The sequence below is a fragment of the Ambystoma mexicanum genome, chromosome 6p (assembly GCF_040938575.1).
Source record: "Ambystoma mexicanum isolate Mex_15411 chromosome 6p, UKY_AmexF1_1, whole genome shotgun sequence".
Taxonomy (NCBI): Eukaryota; Metazoa; Chordata; class Amphibia; order Caudata; family Ambystomatidae; genus Ambystoma; species Ambystoma mexicanum.
This window is the reverse complement of record NC_090935.1, coordinates 912,059,904-912,073,163: the sequence shown is the minus strand read 5'-3', so window position 1 is coordinate 912,073,163 and position 13,260 is coordinate 912,059,904.

Sequence of the window (13,260 nt, the reverse complement as noted above, 5' to 3'; positions counted from 1 at the left end):
ACTCTGGGTATGACATCACAGGGCAAACAACTCTTGTTACAGCAGCTAAGACTGGGCCCATTACAGACAGCAAGAAGGGAACAATCCACTGTGGCCTTTAGCCTATATAAAAACAGAGGGTGAGGAGACCCTTCCCTTAGTGGATTTATCTTTGGGCATTTAAACTTCATTTGGAACCTGGTTGACAGTGCAGAATGATTTGTGAGAGTACAAAGTCCTCTGGCATAGAGCCAAGGACCAAGATATCCAGCGAAGAGCAGAATCAAGGACTCGCCTTGCCACAGGGAAACCTGTACAAAGTCAACTAGGAACACAAAAACCCAGAAGCAGCCCAAAGCCTGTATCCTGCTACAAGACACTTTTCAGGCCAGCTCAATCATGCTCCACTCACTTAGAGCCACTGTAAGCACTGTGATCTGCATTCCTACTTTTAAATTTGTTGGAACACGGACACAACCAATTGAAGCCAATCCTCTTGACTCAACTGCTGGCTCAATTCCACGGAAGCCATTGACTTGTCGCATCTCGAACACAGACTCAATCCAGTGGAAGCTTTGTCTCCAACTGCAACTCTAACAGCTGGAGGTAATTTCCTCAAAGTCTTGAACGCCAACTCGATCCATTGGGAACCCTCGTCTCCAATTGTCTTGATGCTGAAATGACATTGGCAATCTCATATCAACACTGTTGAGAACTGCAGTAAAGCACGTAGCAGTCTGGCATGGTGCGGTTGCGACCAAAAGTAAAGCATTTGAAAGTATCTGAAGTGGTTCCTTCACCCTGTCAAGCCTTTAAGGACCAAAGGGACCATTATGAACCCACTGTATCTTTTTCAAGACATCAATACATTTGACATTTGTTGCTGAAATCATTGCACGTGCTCCCATCTTTGAACTCAGAGTGTCATTATTCCAAAGTCTGTATTCTTTGCATTTTCATTTACACAGGTGGGTTTTAGTGGCTTTTGATCAAGTGTGTGTATTTTGTTAGTTTAATTAGATTGCATAGGATTGTACAGCTTCGGTTGGCCATTCTTTTATTTTGGTACCCTAAGATGGTTTGGTTGGCTTCCTTACCAGCTCACACATCTGTAAGAGTAGAGTCTACCCTCAGCCCACATTACCAGAAGATGCAGAGGTATACCTGTTGGGCTGTGCCTGCTTTCTTTGCGATTGGGATCATTGCTGGCTTAGTTGTGCAGGGCAGAGGTGTTTTATTCAATACCCATCCAGTGGTAGCAGAAGTTCTTTCATCACAAATACTGAGTTAACCAAGTCTGCATTGACATTGACATTGAAGGTGAAAGAACCCCTTGCATATTTGGAAGAAGCTGTACTGGTCTTGACTGATCACTAGATGTGTTGTGGCGCAACTCCCTCGAGTACAGTGGACAGGGCATTGCAGAGTCTGTAGGCAAACTAGTGCCTTGTGGTTCATAATAAGCCTCCTTTTTGTGTTCTCCAGAATGTGTTGCAGTAAAGGGCTCTGGATTCTGTTTGGGTCCAGTGCCCCTCACTGTAAGGTTTTCACCCTTGAGACGAGTCCCGGTAATGGCAGAATCATCAAGAACGCAGGCCCTTGGAATCCTTCCCGACTAGTCCATGCGTGCACCAGTCTGAGACCCTGCCAGGAACTTCGGCGAAAGCGCCTGTAGGCGCCTTAGTGGCCTCGAGGTTGTCCCAGGTAGAGCAACTCAGCGCCACTGAATAACTTGTTCAGTCCCTCGTGGATGTGTACACATAAAGAAAGGAGATATCGCGAAGGGGTGCTCTAAAGGTAAAATAATTACCAACCTTTCCTTGAGACTCTACAAAGACAAGCAAAAGATCTGGAGGAATCGAATGGAAGATCTCATCCCAGTGGACCAAAAACCTATCCAGACCCAGGTGCCACAAAGCATCACTGGCCACAGACATATCACAGTAATGGTCAGGACCCAAAAACCCCAGGCAAAGGGAGCGTGGGTCCTGTGCCGAGTAGTGCCGTGTGCATGACTCGCAAACTGAAAAACCAGCAGTAGGGTGGGGGAGTGAAGGCAAAGGTTAAAAATTACTTCAAGGACGGAAAAAGTGCCTGGATGTGCTCGCTGCAGGCTCCATCCATGTGGCAAAAGACACTGGAGGGCATTGCCGGTGGGCACCACCATCGATCGTGTGCCAAGTCATATTAGGTGAATTATGACTGCACCGCCAAATGTATGTTTTTGGAGGAAACATGTAATGTATTCTGTGCAAAATGTGCCAGTCTTGTCCCAATGGGATGGACACCCAGAAGTATCAAACAAAGGGGACAAAGTCTGTGGCCACAGAACTAAGCCGCTATGGCTGATGTTTCATGTCTGGCCGAGCGCCTGCTCTCAATCCTTTAAGATACAGGGCATTGTCATTTGACGAGATATGACCCCTGTGGCTCTGCAGAATTTCATGCATGAATACATGCCACAGAAGATCCATCTGTAAATCTAACTAAACTGAAAGTGGTGCAATGGGATGAAGTACATAGGCAGAGAAATGCATGCTAGGCGAGAGGAGTCTTTAAAAGTGCACAGTGCACGATTACCTGCTGATCCAGCATGCTAATAATCCATCTTCGTAAAGTCATAGGATACGAAATCTATCCAGGTGGTTCAAGTTTAATGTGTCATCCCTTAGGTTTTTGCCAAGTCATTAGATCCACGATACATTTGCACATGGTTAGATCTGAGGCTTTTGGAATATACGGCACCAGCATTTGGTGGTGGTTAGCTGCAGAGAAATTAAATGATACTGAAAATGCTTTGTTTAGTCATATTCTGGGGGTATTTCCCAGCAGATCAACTCATAACAAGTACCTATAATTGAGCAGGGCATTCTTAGCAGACTAAAGCATGATAAAAGAGACACGAGAGAATTCAATTGGAGTCATCCTACAGATAAAGTCCATGCCTTTCCCCAGTTTCAATCCATAAAGAATATTTGTTGTGGGTCAACTGTTAAAGGAATACATTATTGCGTGTGTGCTTCTGGCTAGGAGGCTCGATGGTCAAGAGAAGATGTAGTAAAAACAGTAAACCTGACTGCGTGCTCTGTGGTTATTTGTCTACTCAGACTTTGATGCACTTGGTTCTATTCTGCCCTCTGTGCAAGTTACTCAGACGGACAGTACCTCCGTTAAAAGGGAAGAGGTTTCCACGATGGAGACTTGCATTCCATGTGCTTGCTCTTGGCCCATGACATTTATATGTATTGTGTCATGGAAGAATGTTTACGACAGAAGTTCTCAATTAGAGAGAAGTCCACTCCTGTCTCTGCATACACTAAAACGCGTTTGAAACCTTTTCAACTCAGGAACAACTTTGTGTATATTTGATGCATATGATCTTCGCTGGATCTGTAATAATACCTACATTGCTAGCATACATGGTGAGAGGTGATCACTCCCGGAAGGTGCATAATCTAAAATGTATGTAAAATTTAAAACAATCATCAATTATGACGGCACCCCCCACCCCCATACTTAGACAGGTTTGCCATCAGAATGTCCCCATCAAACTGAATCTTAAGTGCTATGTATACGAATGTGCTCATGCAGCCTAAACAATGTACATTAAAATGAACGCTTCCACTGTTCAGATAGTGGCAGGAGGCTGAAGCACGAGCTAAATCAATCTTTACAAGACACCTGGATTATGTGTCTGCTTCGTCAAGATATTGGCATTGACGTCTACCATAAAACGGGTTATAAAATTGCGAGAACATGTACATACTCGTACCAATGATTCTGTCATTTGTTTCCACTGGTAACTTAATTTGTTATTTTGTTCCATGTATCAAATGTACATGGAAGGTTTTCTAAATGTTTGAAAGAAATTGGTTTATCCCGATTTGAGCCACTCTGAACTTTACTTCAAATGACTTACCTGATTTTTGATGAACGTTCAACATTTTAATTTGCCATTTAGCATTTCAACATTTTTCACTAGTGTGCCTACTCAAGGCGCACATTTGTAATATTTTATTTTGGAAATGTGTGCTTTTATGGAACACACTTTCTCAAATAAAGCTAAACTTGACTGAACACAAAAGATTTTGTGTGTTTTAACAAAATGTTCTTTCCGAAACTCATGGACAACATATCCAGCGCCTCAAAAACTCCAGCACATTTGCACACATTTGGCTTGATATGCAGCAGATGTAATACCGTCCCACCATCTTTTAATAAGAAAATCGTTCACTACCCATCATTAAAACACTGTAGTCACCCCAATTATAAAAAAAAGCCCCCCAGTAACCAAGAGGTTACCAACCGGTGCTCAACTTTTTAATTTTTGTTTCATTTCTAATGCACTAGACAAAAAAGCCAGTAACAATGTCAGGGGTTCAGAATATAAGAGATGGTTTAAGTTACTTACCTGTAACTATTGTTCTCTAGCATGGGTCTGGCATGGATTAACATGCTCATGAATTTTCTGCGTCATCAGGGTGGGAATCCTCAGTAAAAGAAAAAAACAGTGTCACTTTTACATGAAAACTGTATTTATCCTCTAAACCAATCACTGCCCTCTGGGTCACACTGCCCGATCCAATGACAGTCCTCTCCCTAGGCCCCCATCTTCAGATTTGGTAAGCACGTAAAGTGGCAGTATGACCAAGAAGAGTCGCAGGTGGCAGGCTCAACAGAAGCAATTAACTCTTAACTCTGGAATAGGCTCACCTCAAGAAAACAGCACTGCTTGGCCAACTCTGGACTCCTCCCTGGAATCCCTGTCGACGCAGTAGAACTTTGTGATTGTGTGCGTGAACCTTCACATAGCAGCCCTGCAGATGTCCAGCAGGGGCACACCAGATAGGAACGCTGTCGTCGCAGCGATCACTCTGGTGTAGTGGGCTCTCGGATGGCCGGGCAGCGGTCAGTTCACCAACCGATGACAGTGCGTGATGCAGCCGGAGAGCCACCTTGAAATTGATATTTTATTTCTATCGCGCTCATACACAAGTGTTTCAGAGCGCGACAAGGTAACGGAAGGGGAACAGGGGAGAACAAAAACAACAATCTTACTGAAATGGAAGCCTTGGACAAGGCCTTCCCATGGTTCACAGGACCAAAGTTCACGAACATTTGTGAAGTCTTCCAAAACTCCTTTGTGTGTGCCATGTAGAACTTCACGGCCCGAACAACATTCAGCTAGCGCAAGGCCCTCTCCGCCAGAGACTAAGGTTTCGGGAAATAAACAGGTAACACCAAAGGCTTGTTGAGGTGGAATTCCGACGGAACCTTTAGCGTGAAAGAGGGGCGAGTACGCAGCACCACTCTCGATTCGTGGAAAGTCAGGTACGGTTGCTTGCAGGATAGGGCCTTGATCTTACCTACCCTTCAGGCAGAGGGGATGGCCACAAGCAAAGCCATTTTCCACGAGAGGAATTTGAGTGGGGCCTAATGCAAAGGCTTGAAGGGGGGCCACCCCCACGAGCCTAGTCAGAACCACCGAGTTCCCTCGCTGGGGCAGGTGCCTTCACCAGTGGGAAAGGTCTGAAAAGTCCTTTGAAAAACCTCTTGATGAGTCAGTGGGACCAAAGTGAAGATCTTCCTGGTGACGTGGTGTAGCGGGAGATCGCCTTCAGATGTACCTTGGGAGGCGTGCGCCAGTCCTGCCTTGGCCAAGGATAGCAAGTACAGAAGGATCTGCAGGGCTGTGACCCTCAGAGGGGTACTCTTCTGTGACCAGTACCACAAATTGAAACGCTTCCACTTCTGACCGTAGCACTTCAAGGTCGACAACGCCCTGGCCTTGGCAAGGACCTCCCTGCAGCCCGCTGGCAATGCATACCCTCCGAACTCTAGGGCTGCAGGAGCCAAGCCCTCAGGTTCAGAGATCCTGGGTCGTGATGAAGGATCACACCTCCTCTGGTGGGAAGATTTGGAACAACCGGCAGCTTGACCAGAGGCAACGCTGATGGGCTGAGAATGTCCGGGTACCAAATCTGCCTCGAACACACTGGGGAGATGAGTATCATCTTGCATTGGCACAGAGCGTGTTGATGACTCATAGCAGGAGAGGGAATGTTGGAAATGCGTACAGAAACATCCCTTACCATGGGAAGGAGAACGCGTCCCCCAGGCTCCTCGGTTGGTGGAATCTGCTGGTGAACTTCTGGCACTTGGGGTTCGCCGCCGTCACAAACAGATTAATCTGGGGTCTGCCCCACTTGACCAACAGGCGGTGCACCTGATCCTGATGAAGCTCCCACTCGTGGCAGAAGCACAGTTCCCTACTGAGCAATGGTGTTCTTGACTCCCGCCAGGTGGAGATGGATGAGGAACATCCCCCGTCTGACGGCCCATCGCTTCCTTGGAGAGCGCTGGGGATAGAGTGCCCCCTGCTTCCTGATGTAAAACATGGTGGTGGTGTTGTCCGTGAAGATCCTCACTACCTTGCCTTTCAGAGACGGGAGGAACGACTTGAGGGCCCAGAACATTGCCTCTAGCACCAGTATTTTGATGTGAAGATCCTTCCCCTCCGGCAGCGACAGGCCACTGGCGTGCAGACAGCCGTTGCGCACTTCCCATCCCTCTAAGGAGGCATCCGTGGTGACAGTCATCTGGTATGGTGGGCTTTGAATTCCCGGGCCTTTGGCGATGTTGGCGCAAACACCCCACGATACTATCGCCCAACGGAACTCGTTAAATGAGATCTTGTCCGTGAAGCTTCCGGACAACTGTATCCAATGGGTGTCCAGGAATTCCTGAAGGGGTCGCATGTGAAACTTAGAGAGCCAGACGAGGTAGATGCAGGACGACATGCCCAGTAACAATTTATGGCCTGCAGCGTGGCCATCTTAGTAGACTACAGCCAATGCACCTTACCTAGAATGGCTGCTATGGTCTCCCCTGAGAGCGACGCTAGGCAAGACACCGTATTGAGTCTGGTACCCAGGAACAGCGCGTTCTGTGATGGTGTCAAGCAGGACTTTAGACAGTTGACAGAGAATCCCAGATACATTAGAAGCCGGACGGTCGCCTCTGTGTGTGTACGCTGGCCAGATCCCATGTGCGTGCATGAATCAGCCAGTCGTCCAGGTATGGATATATGTGTATGCCCTGTAGACGGGCTGCCACTGGTGCCAGGCATAGCGTGAACACTCGGGGGGCCGACTTCAAGCAAAAGGTAGGGCCTTGAACTGGTAGTGCTGTCCCTGCACCACAAATCGTAGAAACGTTCGATGTTTCCTGTGAAAGGGGACATGGAAATAGGCAGGTCCAACGACTTCAAGAAGTCTCTTTCTAGTTGGCCAAGCACATGTTGCAACGTGACCATCCTGAATTTTTGGGACTTTAGGTATTTGTTCAGACCTCGTAGGTCTAGGATGGGCCTCTGGCCCCCAGTCTTCTTTCTGACCTGAAAGTTACTGAAACAGGCCCTGGAGCCGTTGGGGAACTAGCTCTAGCACCCCTTTTTGCAGCATTGCCCGTACCTCCTCTAAGAGCTGAGGAATGTGCTGCTCCTGACAGGTAACCGGAGGGATCCATGGACACCTACGCTGAAACTCCATGGTGTGTCCCTGGGCGAGATGGTCTGTTACCCATCTGTCGGTGATCTTTCTCAGCCGGCCTCCCACCAGGGTGCACAAGTGGGGGCCAGACATCCCGGCCAGTTCAAGCTTGCTTCAGCGCCTGCCTCCTGCCCTGCGGGCGACGCTGTCCTCCTCTACCATAGGCCTGGAAACGGCCTCTGTAGGCTTCCTGGGTTGTGGATCTAGAAGGCTGTCGGTATAATGTTGAGAAATCTTTGGAGGACCTGCGCAAATTTCCCCTGGAGGAGCGAAAAGAGCTGACCGTTTCCTTGCGGCTGCTGATACCACTGAATCCAGTGATGGCTGTGAACTCAGGCACTTGGGTGTGAATTCCGGCACCCTATATTTCTTCTCCTGCCTATCCCATTTGTCTGGAGCCGTGCAAGGGTGAGGTCCAGGCCCTCCTCCCAGATGTCGTCCAGAGTGGGCACCGCTATGATAGTCTTCCTTTTGGCCTCACACCTCTGGTTCAAGAAGCCCTACTTCTTGGTTTCCTCAGGCACTAGCTGGAATTTTTATAGTTTTTTTTATTGATTTTAAAATGGTATAGTTTGTTACAAACTTTTTATTTACATAAATTACGATTTTGATTGTTTAAACTAAGACATGAAAGTGGAGAAAAATAGCATAATACAACAACCAAACTGAATCAAATAAACAGACTGAAAGTAAAGTAAAAAGAGAAGTTTCTTGGGACACGTGAGGTAAATAGTCATCAAAGGCTTCCTGTGTAATTCATCACTGATCTGTTTTCTAGTCCCAACACATTCTGTAAAAATTGCATTATCGTGAAGATTAGTTTGTTTTCTCGTCTGTTCATTATTAGTGACCATCGAGCATCCTTGTCCATTTGTTGGGCTGATATGTTGAAATGTTTGCCGAAGATCATCCTTTGTTGCATCACTACTGCACATATCATTAGTAAGTGGTGTACTGTTTCTTGGGCTTCATTGTTTTTGCAGAAACGACAATATTGATTTATTTTGGGAATTTGCAGAGTCATTGCTAGTTTTTCTCTTGTTGGTAGATTGAGTCAAATTTCCATATAAATTGTACGCACCTCGTAGTCAGGAAATGTTTCCATATACTTTGGGATCTCATTTAGATCGTATGTCAGATTTGCATTGGAGATTTCTGCAATACAACAGTTTGGCTTTGCAAGTCTTAATCCAGTCGTTTTCTGCCAGCTTGATTTTTGCATACTGTGGTCTGTTCGTAAGCATTTCGACTGATATCTTCGTTCGCTAGCTGTCGAAATAGATGTTCCTTCCAAGTCCGCAGAACTGCATTATTCATGGCGCTGGGATTGAATTTCAGAATTTCAATTGCTGATATTTTGTCTTCAATCAGCAGTTATCTCAGTAGGTCTAGTTGCTTCCATATGACTATTGATGACAATGATTGTGTCGCAATTTAATGTCGAATTCTCGTCATTGCGTATTAATCAGGAAGTCTTAAGATTTTTCTCCAGAACATTGCCTCCAATCTTGTCCTGTTTTTGGGTTGTGAGTAAATCATTGCGTCGATACCATAAGTGATTGCTGGGATTACTTTCTGCCTATAGAATGATGTTATAGGCTTGAAGGAAAATTTTCCAAACTTCTGATGAAGGACGCATCCATGTCTGGCTAGACATTGCATTTTTCTTTCTAGGGTAGTGAACCATTGCTTTTCTAGTTTCGACTGAGGTATTTAAAGGTTGATACTTCCTCTAGGCATTTATCATCGATGGTCTGTTTCATTGGTCTTTGCTTCCTGAACGGGTGTTTCACTCGCCTTTGCAATATTTATACATAGTTTGTTTGTCTTCATATAAGACCCACGAGGTGCAGACCTGTGATAGTTTCACCAAGAAGAATAATGTCATCAGCATAGAGCAGTGCTAGAACAGGAACAGAGTTTAATTTCGGGGGGGTTTAAAGCCAAATTATTTAGGTGTTCTTCAGCGTCTGCTGTGTACAAATTGTACAAGGTAGCTGCCAAAGGGCATCCCTGTTTTAGGCCTGTTGATGTCTATCAGAGGAGTTGTTATGCCATCCCTTGATATGGAGATGTTGGTACAACAACTTAATTGGTTCAAGTATCTCAGTCGGGCATTTCCATGCTGCTAGCTTCTTCCACAACTTCGTTCTTGATATCGAGGCAAATGCCATATGTAGATCTATAAATGCTGCATAGATCAATTTTTTTTTCTATTGCTTCGTGCTTAATCAAATTCATTATTAGCAGGTTTAGGTTAGTTCCAACATTGGGCGTAAAACCAGTTTGTCACGCAGAAAATCGGTTTGTTTCCGTGCCCCACTCCTTGAGTGTTTTGAGGAGTATTGTAGCAGACTACATAGTGGATCCAATAATGCAATAGGTCTGAAGTTCTGTTGGTTATCTCGTGAACCTGGTTTGTTTAATTGGTTTTTATAACATGCCTAATACCGTACCTGAGTTCTGTTTATAAGTGCGGATCCAGGATTTGAACCTCTGATTCTCTGTTTGGTCTTGCTTCCAAGTCCAGCACGTTGCCCCTGTGCTATCCTCCTTTCAGATAGCTCAGAGGCTCTGAAGATCATGGAGTGGAGCTATCCCACCTCATCCGGTGGGAACACCCTATGTGGAGCATCCTCGTGAACATCCGTCGTTGTGGCCGTATCCGGGTCTACATCTGCTGGGGTAAAGGCTACCCGATGTGGTGGCGAAGGTTGAAAACACTTCGGTATTTCCACTGTATGTAGTTTCATATTTGGGAAATTTTGAGGTATGGTTTCTAAACTCCAAAGTGTTGCTCCATTTTAATATTTTTTTAGATGCCAACCCAGGAAAAAATAATTAAAAAAATATATATTTCACCCGTAAGGCTTTAAGCACACATTGTGGTTCAATGTTGTAAAATCCATCTATAGTTGTGTTTATGTGACAGAAACAGTTTTTAGTCCATACATTTCTAGGGCAAGCCTCTTCTCTTCTATCCTCCAACCCTGGATAAGCATTCCACCAGTACTGTCCAGGGCCAGGCACCACACAAGGGATCAGATAGAATGGTTGGAGGGCAAGTGGCTTGTCCTCCACAAACACATTCCAAAGCCTGTATTGCGTGCAGGGCATGACGAGGGACCTTCCCTCCTTCTTCGTCATGGTCAGAGGACGCAAAAAAGCCCAAGGGCCTTCTAGAATCTTTGACCATCTAGGACCCTGGAGGGGCACGGGACTTCACCGTCAACGGGTCCCCACTGTCGGCAGATGAAGCAAAGGGCACCCAGGCTTCTTTGAAACAATAATCAAACTTTTTCTGTCAAAAACACGAAAAAAACGTACAAATAGCTTGGAGAGCAAGCTCGAGGACTCCCAACACTGAAGCGTGCAGTACAAAGCTGAAGATGGCTTCCAGAGGAGGGGCTTAGGGAGGACCGTCATTGGATGGAGGCAGTATGACCCAGAGGACAGCAATTGGTTTAGAGGAGAAATATAGTTTAAGTGAAAGTGCTTTTTTTTTTTTACCAAGGATTCCCAGCCTGACAATGGGGAATATTCACAAGCATGTGAATCCATGCCAGACCCCATGCTGGAGAATCAAATCAAAACAGTTTTCAGTCTACGTTTAAAAGTACACCAAATCAAGTGCGAGTCTCAGATTTGACGACCAATTGGGAAAGTCTCTGTATGCCGAGAAAATGAGGCAGATTATTACCACCATGCCCTCACCGGGACACAATTCCTATTACTCCGAGATCTATTGGCAATTTTTACCCTACCCATAATCCTAAAGTTCAAAGATCAGATGCCGCCCTGTTTTTGAACGTTACCAGGCCAGCACTTTATATTTTAAGGGCTTCCTTCGATTGAGACTGTTAGTTTTTCAACATCCATGATCACAAAGTTTCTTCTGTACATGACAAGTCTTGTCGGGAGAATCACAGGCATACAGTCTTTGCAAACTGGTAAATTCATAAGCAAACAAGGTTTACACTGGGTAGGGACAGAGCATACAAGACGTAAAGATCCTTGGGTACGTCTGCCAGATACCACCGGCAATACTGGCGTTGGGGATGAAGAGTCAGGGCACACCTCCACTGTGGTAACAGATTTAACTTCCAGACAAGAAAGATCTGTCTGGCAGGATTTATCCTCAATAACTATGGCAACCCCGGCCCAGAACCCCTTTGATGTGACCATGGTGGCCTCAGTACCGACCAATATCAGAAGTGTATGGTTTGTTTGCCAGATCCCATCAGTCTTATCCGGCCGCAACTGTAGCACACAACTTAAAGACTCCACCCAGGCACAGAGCTCAGTGAAATTGGTACATAGGTTAAGATCTCAGATTTTTTTTTCACAATGCCACTGCTCGGTACTGAATTACTTGTATTGCATCTCATCTGTCTCTACTTGGCCTGGAAGGGTTCGCGAGAGGCATTCCAAGGTAGCCCGATCGGCTCTATTAATTAAAGTTTCTAAAGACATGGATGTGGAAACATCTACCGTTTCCAAGTCTGTACAAGGCTTAGGTAGAATCATACTGAAAGATCATCAACATTGTTAGTTAAAACAGCTCTCCGGTTCTGGAGACGCTGCCGCCTCCTGGCGCCCTCTGCCAAGATTTTAGACCGCCTACGCCCCTTAGACCTAGGAGTGGTAGATGAGTGGTTGTGCTGTAGGGAAGCATGTTTAGATATTATATGTGGAAACCCTTGGCAGGTACCTGAGGGTACCTAATCCAGGTGATTCTCCCGCACTAGTCCACCCCCAGGAACTGGATCCAAAAGCAATGGCTGTGTCCTGGCCACCTGGATGAAAGATTTCCCCCATGGACTAGCAGGTGAGACACCTTCAGGTTTCTCACCCAATGGATTGGAGTATCTACTTCGGTTGGGATAATTGCATGCAAATAGGTTCTATATACAGCGCTTTGGCGAAAGGACTACATAAATAACAAATCATTATTTTAGTTTGGATCTAATAGCCAAACTGAACCCAAGATGGCAAAAGAAGCTTGATAAACCATTTGCCAAAACACAAATCTGTACCTGCCGTTCTGCCTCCCCAGCCCCACAATGAAACATACCATGCCCCCTCCGCCAGAGCCCTCCATTGCCAAATGCAAACTGTTTTGCTTTTTACCCAATTTATTTTTAAAAAGTGTGCTCTAAAATGTAGAATTTTAACAGATTTAAATACTAATTCTGGCGCCGAGTCTGTGCTGGGAGCAGGGTGGAGAGAGCCCCGGGGTCTGTGGTGGGGTCGAGAGTCTCCATGGACTGGGCTAGGAGTGGCATGAGGGAGTCCAGCAACTGATGGAAGCAGCTGGGGGAGGAGAGGTAAGTGGGCGAACCCTCTTTTTTGTATGGGGGCTTGACTCGAGAGGGTAATATGTACAATGGAGAAAGAGGTGAGTCGAAGCTACCCTGACCGATGGCGTGACATAGGGTCACCAAGGTTTGCAGTGGAGCTAAGAACAGTATTAGCTCTCGAGGACACAAAAACACTATTGGTTCGGTAAAGATGGCTGGTGAGTGTGGCTAGAGGGATGGAAGCAGCGAAGTTTCACCAGGTACCGAACGGTCTTCAGGACAGGTAGATCAAGTCAGGTGGTAGAAGCCGTCAGCCATGTACGCGTTAAGTGCTGCCTAGGTCAGATTATTTTAAAGTCCAGGTAGTAGGACTGGGGGGCTGTCTGCAAGAGTCAGATGCCTGTAGCTGAATCTCTGCCTACGGGGATACG